This window comes from Anopheles cruzii, chromosome 3, assembly GCF_943734635.1.
Source record: "Anopheles cruzii chromosome 3, idAnoCruzAS_RS32_06, whole genome shotgun sequence".
NCBI classification, from domain to species: domain Eukaryota; kingdom Metazoa; phylum Arthropoda; class Insecta; order Diptera; family Culicidae; genus Anopheles; species Anopheles cruzii.
Window position 1 is genome coordinate 74,911,579 of NC_069145.1, and position 11,374 is coordinate 74,922,952.

Genomic DNA, 11,374 nt, shown 5'->3' on the forward strand with positions numbered 1-11,374 from the left:
TTTCGTTTCGAGCGCTTCACAATCGCTCACCCGGGCCTGTCACCCGGGGCCGGGTTGGGCCGGTCAGTGGGCGAACAACTAGGAGGCAGACAAATGGGAATCGAATGGGTCTTTTCCAGCACCGACCGAAGCCGTTATCAATCACACACACCCAAGCACAGTCTGGTTTTTTGGGTTGGAAAATCATTTTAATCAATCAATCGCTCAAATCGCCGGGCTAGACGGGACAACGATTTGTTGCTCGGCGTCGTGCCAGCCAGCCAGCCAGCCAGCTGGTAACCCTATTCGAATAACCTGATTCTCTACAAGCCCGGTCCGTAAGCCGAACAATCTAACAACTGGCGTGCGCCCGTCGTCGCGGTTCTCGAAAGGCTCGGCTCGGTCAGGCGCAAAATTGCGGCCTTGAGGACGAATTAATCGGCACCTAACGTTATGGTGGGTCCACTGAATTATTCATCCTCGGCCAGATTGGCGGTGCGTTACATCCGATAGTATCTTCCGTATCCGTCGGTTGGCATATTTGCGCCGCGAGCCACTTTTAATGACCGACGACAGCCCACCGGGTTAGAACGTTGCTCTAAATAATTGAGAGTCTCGAACATCGTCCTCGAAATTCTCGCTTTTTTTGCGCGCCGCGCCAAACATCACTCGCAACCTTGGGAAGTCTGAAAGCCTGCACCGAGATCGATAGACCCGCGGTGTGCGGCGAATGTGTGCCCCGCGGCGCCCCAGGACGACAGGCCCACAAACTGTAGGCTCGCCAAAGGGCTCAAGGATGCCCGAGGATGGTGAAAATAAAACATCCGCAAAACGGCAATGCTTCAGCATGTTCCTTCAGCATCCGAGGCCGACACAAAATGGTCGAACCGAGCGCAGCCTGCCTGGTACGACTGGTGCTCCATGCTCAACAAAGGATGCTGTGAGGTTTACACAGCAGCTCCACACACGTTCCACACACACACGCATGCACTGGAGCACACTCGCACACACTGTAATGTCCTTCGGCCGCACTTCGGATGGATGCTGCGCCGCCCGAAGCGGCGCGTTCTGAGAAGAGTTTTGTTTTCATCTGCACACACACACCAGCACCAGCGCACAAACAATTACATACCACGCGGCGCGTAAAGGTGTTGGTGAGTAAAATCTCCTTGCTCTTTGTTGTGTTGGTGTCGACGCTTGCTGCGCTCCACTTTGTCCTGCGTCCCGCATCCCGGGAGGCTGTGGTCCAGAACCCACAGGACCGAGGACCGGACTCGACTCTGTGGTGGTACTAGGTCTATACGTTGAGAATCGGAGTTTTAAAAAGATTGCTGTACCTGCCGATTGGGACTTCCCAGTTTTGCGGTTCATTCATCATTACCTTGTTTTGATATCAGGTAAATGAGTTCAGGTTGAAAAATAAATTATTTCGGTGTGCAACCCATCATTTACAGGGTTAAAGTATGTCAACTTTTGTGCCTGAAAATGACGTTTTGCGGGGATTATTATTTTTCTGCCCCTGTTGAAGAAAACTGCTTCGGAATCGCACCAAATGCTTGTCGGGACTTGTGTTTGGAAGATCGCAATGCTTTAAGTGGCTTAAAAAGTTCCAAAATGGTGATTTTGACTTTACAAAAAAAAGCGTCCAAGAACTCCAAAAAAAGGACATTCTGATGGGGCAGAAAGGTGTAGTGTTTCACAAGTTCCTAAAATCTGATGAAAACGTTAATTCCGATCGCTACTGACAACAAATGATCAATTTGAACCATGCATTGATCGAAAACGACTAAAAAGCCGTTCCTGTTTTCTGAAATGGAGGCGCCTGGTCACCCGTGGCCTGAGGCTTCCATGTCCCCAAAAAACAAAACTGTTTCAGGATACTATCAAATCACTTGGATGAAAGCTGATATCCCTCCCCGCGTTATTCACTAGACTTGGCTCTTTCCGAATATCATTCTTTTTCATCGATGGAACACGTATTGGCTGAGCAGCTTTTCGTTTTTTTACGAGGAAGTCGAAATTGGATGACTAATTAGTTAACTTAAAAAGTCGAAGAATTCTTTTGTCTGGGAATCCATGATTAAGCAGAGAGATAGGAGAAATGTATAGCTAGCGATTGCACATACTTCGAATTAAATAGAAAGTTGCATAAACATTTTATAAACAAATTGTTGTGTGTTAAAAAACTCCGATTCTCAACGTATAGACCTAGTAAGTGTACGTGCACAGCATATCGGAAAGCGCTCGACGGGGGGCTTATCTCTCTCTCCCTCTCTCTCACGATGCGCTTTGAAATTGAGTTCACTTTTGCTTTCCATTTGCCGTCGGTTTTATGTGCAAAGTCCCCCAAACACAGGGAAACCCGTCCCGTCTCCCGTCCAGCTCCAGCTCGTCCCCGTCACCAGTGTCCTTTCCACTTCCGGGATGGCAGTCACTCTGGTGGCAGGTGAACAGCAAAAAAAGGAAATGGATGACAAAATCCAAAATGGACGTTGCCAATGGTGCCAACCGAACCGAACAAAGTGGAAAAGGTTTGTTAGCGTGACCGATTGTCCGGGTGATTTAAAAGGATTGCTGGTCCCCAGCATCGCTCCATTACGGGTGCTGGCGATGTGCCGAGCATTATATAGGAATTGCAGACCATCTGCCGACTGGTGCGTGTGTGAGGGACCACGGATGGGGTTGGCAAATGAGAAATTATCTCTAGTCCTCCGTAAGCACCCAGGACTCCCCCCGGCAGCCAATGCTTACCTGAGATCGCTTGCCTAACTGTGCGGTCTACACCGATACTGAACATCTACTGTGGAAGGTTTTGTGTCGCTGATGACTCTTTCTCCCACCGGACTTATTGCATTTTCCGATGACGATGACGCGCTGATTAGGGACACTTTGCTAAGCCGCTAATACATACGAGCCACGAGCCTCGCACCAGACACACGCACTGATTGCCCGTCCTCCGTAATCGGATTGACCTCGCGACAGCTAATTCGGCGGTGCGCCTTTAAAACCCCCCTTCTTTCGGTGGGGTGTACTTTATGCTCGCTAGGGCCGAGTAAACTAACTCAAAACATAAGAAAAGCAAACAAAACGCAGCCCTGCAGCGCGCGTGTTGAAGATTTGTGCAACACCGCACACACACACACACAGCCACAGAAACACAAACACTCACAAACCACTGGGTCGGTCGGTTTGCTTAGATTGCAATGCTCCACCACCGACGAATGTATGCGCGCTTGCAACAATTATGCTGACTTTGCTAGGGTTTCGCTTCTCGCTCGCTTTCGTCGTCGTCGTCGGCTCCAATTTCCGCTCCTTAAACAATACGCAACGCACTCTGCAGCACGCGCCGCCCGCAGTGCCCACGATTGTACACACGCAAACCGCAAAACACTAAATCCCCGGCGAGGGGGTTGGCGAGGACGAAACGAAATCTTGTTCCGTGCGCGGAATTTACTTTTTCGCTTCGTTGCTACACGGATTCCTTGCCTGCGGGATGCTGCGGAACTAGCGATCCGGCGGTGAACTCAAAGCGATTGTTTTGATTTTCTGATCCTATATGTCTCGTTGCTCCTTGATTCTTCTTCTGATTTTTATTTTCACCGGAAGGATACTCCGAGCCGTCGGGACTGGTGCCGTGTGTGGCGGTAGCTGTCGACGACGAGCAAGGAAAATCCAAACCGATCCTCACTGTGTCGCGTCTGGGACTGAGCGCAGCGCCGTACGCAACGCCGCTGGTGGCGACCGCCGTGATTGCGCTACGCGGCGAGAGAGCGAGAGAACGAAGGAGAGACGGCTTTCGATTCAGAGAAACGCCACAACATATATAATGGGGCGCCCGCATACGAAAGCATAATAAGGAGAGAAAGAAAACGGGTTGAGAGTACGAACAAAGAGACTATCGCTACGCAAGAGCGAGCGACCAAGAGAGCGCCTGTGAGAGAGAAAGAGCGAAAAGGAAGTAAGGCAACGCAGCTCCATAGTATGAATCATGTTTTGGTCGCCACATGCTTCGCGTGCAGTTCCTGGTGGTGGTGCTGCGGGAGGCCGCGTGGGGCGCGGGTACAATGACACTCTGTTGATACAACACTCCGCGGGCTGGCTGCGCTTGATGTGGCGTATCTACGCAAGCCCGCGGCCGATGCGTTCGGCGCGTTCGGCTCTCGCTGCTGCTGCTGCTGGTGGTGGTGGTGGTAGTGGTGTTCTGGCTACCGCCCGCCGCGTTAAACGAACCCCGAACGCTAGAAGGTGTCTGTACAGTGCCGTGCATGACTGTAGGTCCACCCGACTACTTGTTTGGTTACTTGTTTTGGAACAGTTTACTTCGATCGGAATTTCGATCAAAAGTAACCGAAACATCTTACCGGCTGACAAAGAATTACACATAGACTCACGCTAACTACGCATTATCCCAGGCTGCTCAATAAGTTTTGCGGTTCGATACGAAAAACACAATTATATGGTTTGAAATACACGTTATTATGGATGAAAAAATACACTTCTTATGTTGATAATTGTTATCGATTGATGAAAAACACTTTCCACGCATGCATTTTTGTAGGTCTGGAAACAGATGGAAGTCGCTAGGAGCTCTGGTGAATACCATGGATGAAGAAAAATCTGATGAATACCGTGGTTGCTCGAACAATTCCAACTTTAGTTCATGGATTTTTGACATTGTCAAATTGCTTTTATGAACGGGTGCGTGCATTGTAGTGAAGAAAACGGAAAGGATCTTCTACAATCCGGGTCTTTTTCACGATTTTTTTTCCTTCAGCTGGTTTAGAAGGTTTCAAGTGATTAAATTAGGCTACCAGCAGCGCCCTCTGTAATCCATACGCAAAACTTATTGAACACACGAAAAGAGCATACAATAAATTACCAAAGTCTCCGAGTCTCCGATTTTGGAACCCCAATAGCAAGAATTCGAGAGATTATGGATAGATTCTACGGTGGTTATTACATTTGAAGGAGTTTCGAGTAGCTTACAATGACAAAAGAAGCAAAAACCCTACAATATGATTCCCATAAATTCCGTTAAATTTAGCTGCACCATCCTTGATCCTGAACGTGCATCAAGTTGAGTGCAAAACTTTAAATTGGTGCTTAATATGGCTCTATCCGTTCTAATGGCCTCTTCAGGGAGAGTCTCTTTTCGATCGATAAAAAAGCAAACAAATCTTCATTGTCCTTCATCTGAATCTTCATCTTCATCTTCATTGTTCATCTTCATCAGAAAGAACATAATATCGCTCAAAAATAATTCGAAACCCAGTTTAGTGCTGATACTTTTTCTAACTAACAATAATTCGTATTCAAACCCGGCGAAATATGAACCCACCGAAAAGAGTTGCAAGAAGGGTGGTCAAAATGGCAAACGGATCCGAGTGCAAGCCGCAGGAACCAAAAGTTGGGAACTGCACCAAACCCAACCCACCGTAAATCAGAACACCAATCTAGAAAAGCGTTTCCTTTAGTACGCAAACATGTGCCAAAACATGTCCAATATGCTATGCGTTGAAGGTGATGTAAAGAAGGGACACACTTTTCGTAGGCTCACGACATTTTGACTTACACCTACGCCGTTCCGCCGTTCCGTTGCATCACCTTTCCAATTTCTGGCAATTCCGTAGCCTTCACCTTGGGCCGGTCCGCGGTGCTGGCGGTGGTGAGATATCGTCGACAGTTCGTAGCAGCTCGTTCGCACTTGTCAGAGCCGTCCAAATCTTGGGCCCATTTCCATCGCCCATCACACGTGCGCGGAAATGCCAATTTCGGGACAACTGGGAGCGCTAAAAATCACAGTCACACGATTTTCGCAGGGTTGGCATAGTCGGTGGGTGGGTGGACAAGAAACCGGTGCACGAGCGACGGATAAGTCCCTTCGTGCGGCTCCAATCATTCCAGCCACCTGTCACATAACGTGCGGGGCGATCAGTGGGCCCCATGCTGATTTCTGCTGTTTTCCAGTGTTTTCCGGCGTCCCGGGGAACACAGGTTGGCGTCAAACAGGATTAGCCAGCGACCACAAACCGACAACGGCGGGCGGGGTGTCCACAGTCCGATCCGATCGTCACGTGTTCGAAAAGCTCCTCAATTCGGTGTGTTTACAATCAGCGCCTCAGGGATTTACGTAACCGTAACATGGGGCTATCGTATTGATTAATCAATCAAAGTTGAACCTTTTGTAAGGAATGATGTAACAACGTGGCTTTCGGAAATGTGGAACCTACTTTGTTATCAAAAATGGAAACCTTTTTTTATGGATCCTTTTTAGTAGCAATCGTGAAGAGTTCATATCAGGTCTTTCCTGCCAGAGGACACTGCTTGAGGTTTAATACCGAAAAGTCGGTCCGGAAAGTACCGGAAAGTAGGAATCACACAGCAGAAAGGGACACGAACGGAAATGCGCAGTGTCACCATCAAGTGGCTGGCTGCTGCACATTTTCCGTACCGTCCGCGGGGGGAAACGTGCACTCTAGCAGCGCCATCGATAATCAAATTAGTCCACGGGAAAAACAAGGCCAACAAGCGCGTGGAGCGCTTGCCTGGTGAGCCGCCTAGCGTTACAACCGGCCGTTCGGTATCCCGTTGGGAGCCGGGTTCGGTACCGAGAACGTGCCATCGGCAAGGAACATGTGCCTCCCCTTGGTGCTCCGTAGCCAGCCGAGTGACAGACAGGTGGGACCTCGGCGACACGCCGTTCTTGGACACCGAGGAAAACCAGCTCGCAAAACGTGGAGCAATAGCCTTCGTTGACCCTGTGCGACGGTAGAAATGGACACTCCTCGGTGGCTACTTTTTCAAGCGGACCTGGGGGGGGGGGGGGGGCCCCCCGCCCCCAGACCTCCGCCACCGACCGCATTTGTAGTCGCGTGTTGTTCTTTATGATTTAGGAAGCCATATAAGGTGCCCTCCGCAAGTCCGCGGTGGACTTGATTTGGACGCGTCTCCCCGCTCGGAACGTGGCCCGGTTGCTTCCGTCTATCGATTGGTCACCCCGGTACCGACCGACAGTACCGAAAGAATGTGCCACTAGACGGAAGTGGACAAGGGCCCTCCGAGCACGGCCGGTAATGAGGTGGTTGTCGGAGCAAACAGATAACCCGTTTCACGTTCTTTCGCGTCGTGTATCTCGCGACTAGCACGGCTCGATGGATCCACGAGCGATGAACGGTAATAAATACGCAAACGCCAATACTGTCATCCACCGAAGGTCGGTCACACGTTGCCAGACAAACCGGAAGATGCCGCCGACGATGGATGACTTGCGGAACCGTGTGCCAAGTGCTCGCAGCCCAAACCGTAGCGTACACCGGGCCGGTGCAACCTAACCCAACCTTTGCGTTGCTTATGGTTAGGTTCATTAGCGGCGATGAGAAATAGTTCTCGGCCACCTTCCGCAACCACCCATAGATGGTCCGCGCAGTGTCCGCACGATTCTAGTGACCTGCGTTACCGTTGTAACGAATGTGGCTTGTTCCTGCTGACGGCAGATACCGCCGATCCACCCGGTAATCCCAGCGCAAGGATACGCGCACCATAAAATCAGCCGAGTTCCGAGTGATGTTTATTGTTGTCTGAAACACACTGTTTTTGTACGTTTTACTACTTCACACTACGGGCGGGTGCGTAACCGGATTCGAAGGCCGTCATTGAAGTGCCCGGATCGGCATGTGGTGTAAAATTGTGAAAATTATGACAAAATGCACCACACAGAGCTAAAGAGGAAAGGCCTTCCTTCAGGTCCTTGGGAACGCCAATAAAATCCCTATTTGGTCGTTTAAAGAAATTAAAACAAGTAAACACTCATAGCACAGGCAGATCTAATCGGACAGCCGTGTGTCCACCACGTCACGTTTCAATCACCGAAACCGGCCACCGAAACACCCCCAAATATGGGAGGCCGGTGTAAAAGCTTCACCAGAAACCGATCCACTTCCGCATCGCTGTGATCGCGGCAAAACTTTCGATTTTACGGACCGGTTCAATCACTCGCAAGGCAATAACACGCCGCACCGGAGATCCGTAGCGGTACCATCATCATCGGCGATCGATCGATCGGAAGTGTGATCTGGCGGACGCGGAAAAGAGCCACAAAAAGAAGATAAAATTAAAAACTAAATAAACCCGCGTGGATCGAGTTCCGATCGCCGCCATCACCGCGATGTGATTAATTAACGTAAAAGGCAGATTGATTGTACCGCCGATAGAGCGGTCGGATTGGGATCGGGCGGCATCGCGATTGCGTATCTTGATTTCAGTTTGCCGTTTCTTTTGTTTGCCTTTTTTTTTAATGGTCGGAAAAGATTGCCAAAGAAAGTGTGGTTTCGTTTCCTCGTGCCAAAGAAAACGAAATGACCAGACCCCAAACCTCTGGCTCTGCTTGTGACTTTTGCTGACGTGGGGAAACAACATACACACCACCAAGCCCGGCAAACCAAGCTTATCCCAGTGACAGTGTCAGGGTAGCCCATCGACAGGAGCCGCAGGCCTTCGGTGGCTCACGACGGCCCTAATCAATAATGTTGTAAACAAATTAAATACTTTCCAGCGACCAAAAATAGCTAACCACAAACCCGGGGTTGGGCTGGGAGTTTTCTCGGAACTCGAGAGGCTCCCCCGAGAGCTGACTGCTGACTTCTGCTGACGAGTGTTTGTTTATGTTCCGACCGATCGCTGGGTGGGCTTTATGTGGTCCCAAAGTTTTCAGTTTCAACTCACAACATCTCCTTTCTCACTCTCTGTGAATGGTTCGCCACGGCTGTCGTCCTCGGGGACGAGACGTCCTTTTTCCGCACGCACGTAGAATGTAAAACATTAACCAGCCGAAGCCAAACGATGGGTTACCGTTTTTGACGACAAAACTTTTATCGCTTCTTTTTGGCCGCGATGGCGCTCCGATAACCCTGCACATCCTGCTGCCTATCCTGAGGACAAAAGTAACGGGCATGATTTTAGAGAATAACTAGTTGTTCGCGGCGCGCGTTTTCATCCTCATTTCTCGATTATCCGGCGTTTCAAAGGACCTCCTGGTGACGTATCCGATCAGCTTCCCTTCTCATTTCCCGTTACTCCTACTTTTCAGACGATCGGTCTTCCCGGTGACGTGTCCGATCTACTTCCCTTTTCGCTTCTCGTTGGATACATGTAAAAACACACCAGCTGTATTTGGCTCTAATTGCTTAAAAACTATCCGATTGTTGCTGAAATGAACCTAGATTTTGTATGGGAGCCCCCATTCCCGGAGGTCGACAAAGACATCGAAAAGTCCTGAAGATAGGGTAAATAATTTGGCCATAATTTCTGTTCCGGGTGAAGCGTTGATTAAAACTGAGGTATTTCATCGTTCACAGTGATTGACTTTCCCCTAATTCTTGTTAAAGTGAGCAATTTCACCCCAGCATGTAAATGGGATAATATAAATAAAGACGCCCCCGACTGTTTGAATTAGTCAGACCACTCGTTCAGCTTTAACCATTCTACAATTCTGTGTTGGCTTCATATAAAATCTGACCATTTTATCGAGTTTAACCGATGTGTGCTCTTTATGGCAGATTTTGAATTCCCTACAAGATTGAGTGACTTCGGAGCTACCCGTCAATTACAGTTTATAAACTGCTCGTGAGTTCCTGTGATGACATAATTCGACCGAGAAACGGAACCGAGACTGTCAAAACGCACCGCTGAACAGTAAACAAATCCAACGTGGACGAATTTAGAAAATTTCTGCACAGAAATAGTGCAATCGTCTGAAAAATGAAATCGATCGTGAAAATGAAACCTTCGGCATTTATCAAGAAGAAGAATGGTGTTGAGTAAGTTGGTGTTTGATGCATATTAAAAGGTATAACGGCACATTATTTTCCAGAACCCCCAAAACATGCCGATGGTGCTTGGCGGCGTGTGACGATTTAGAGCCCCTACCGAACGACGAAACCGGACAATATAAGCTTCAAAAACTCTTCGATTGTACCGGTTTTCAGGTAGGACGATTGTTAAAACAAGCATCTCAACCTGTTCCACAAGAAAGACTGTTCGATGAGACTCATATTTTTACAGCCCGATAAATTACCTGGAGTTCCGACGTTTTTGTGCACGAAGTGCGAATCGCGCTTGGATAAGATGTATACGTTTCGCTGGCGATGCAACGAAAACATTGCACTGGTCAATGGATTTACCACAGCGAAGAACGAGGCAGACATCAGTAAAGACCATCTTGGCCACTCTGCTGAACAAACGGTTGGTACAGAATTGTTAATCAAAACTGAAGTCACCACATCGGATGCAGCGCACGGTTTGCACTTGAATCAGAGCAGTTGTAGAGCTCATCAAGTAAATGGGACACATGAATGTTGTGGCAACCAAGCTGATGATTTGTTCGAAGCAGAGGAGAATCCAATTCCGTTAAAATTGGAGAATGAAGATGTCGATGAACAGGATAACCTCCAAACAAGCCCTTCAGAACTGATCTGCCGAGAAGATCCCTCTGTGACAACTAACACGTGTATTAATGATTCGGCATCAGAATCAATTCGAAACGGAATTGCTGCCATCGGTGCCGGAAAACACCTCAAAGGTGGTCGAAAACGTAAAAACGATCAAGAGAAAACGCTACGTCGGTTGCGCTCGTATAAACTTCGGAGTGATCAACGAGTTAATCCTACAGAATCGATCTGCCAGGATCGAGAAGATCGCCCTGTGACAACCAATACGTGTGTTAATGATTCAGCATCAGAAACAATTCGAAACGAAATCGCTGTCGTCGATGCCGGAAAACACCTCAAAGTTGGCCGAAAACGTAAAACCGATCAAGCAAAAACGCTACATCGGTTGCGCTCGTATAATCTTCGGAGTCGTCAACGAGATCACAGAAAAAGTCCTCGCAATAAGCAAAAGCACCATTGCTCTCATTGTTCAGCAAGTTGTATTGATTCAAGCAAGCTGAAGATTCACATCCGGACACACACTGACAAAATGCCTTATGCGTGTAAAATCTGTACCCGAGCCTTCAGATCATCCAAACTTTTGCGGAAGCATTCTGTGCGTCACAACAAGGATCATAAGTGCCCACATTGCCCTTCAAAGTTTGCGCAGTCGTCAAAGCTAAAGGATCACATTCGCATTCATACCGGTGAAAAGCATTTTTTCTGTCAAATCTGTAAGAAAGCGTTCCATTCATCATCTGCACTATCACTTCATTCTAAAATTCACAACAAGGACCAATATCATCAGTGTCCGCATTGTCCGTCAAAGTTTGCAAAGTTTTCCAACTTAAACCAACACATTCGCACTCATACCGGTGAAAAGCCGTTTGTGTGTGAAGTATGTGACCAAGCATTTAGGTCTTCAAGCAATCTTGGAGAACATAAGAAAATCCACAACAAGGACCAACATC

At 48.4% G+C, this 11,374-nt stretch overlaps 1 protein-coding gene across 5 annotated transcripts in view; it reads right to left on the minus strand.

The window, feature by feature from the left end:
* LOC128274445 (dual specificity tyrosine-phosphorylation-regulated kinase 2) overlaps nt 1-11,374 on the minus strand; it is a 59,800-nt gene that overhangs the window by 45,140 nt on the left and 3,286 nt on the right. Inside the window, exon 1 of one of the 5 annotated variants that reach the window (XM_053012653.1) lies at nt 2,731-2,999. The exons of the other annotated variants lie outside the window; for them this stretch is intronic. The gene's annotated coding sequence lies outside the window, so the exon portion shown is untranslated. Of the gene's footprint in view, nt 1-2,730; nt 3,000-11,374 lie in introns of those variants that run through there. 5 annotated transcript variants of the gene reach the window in all.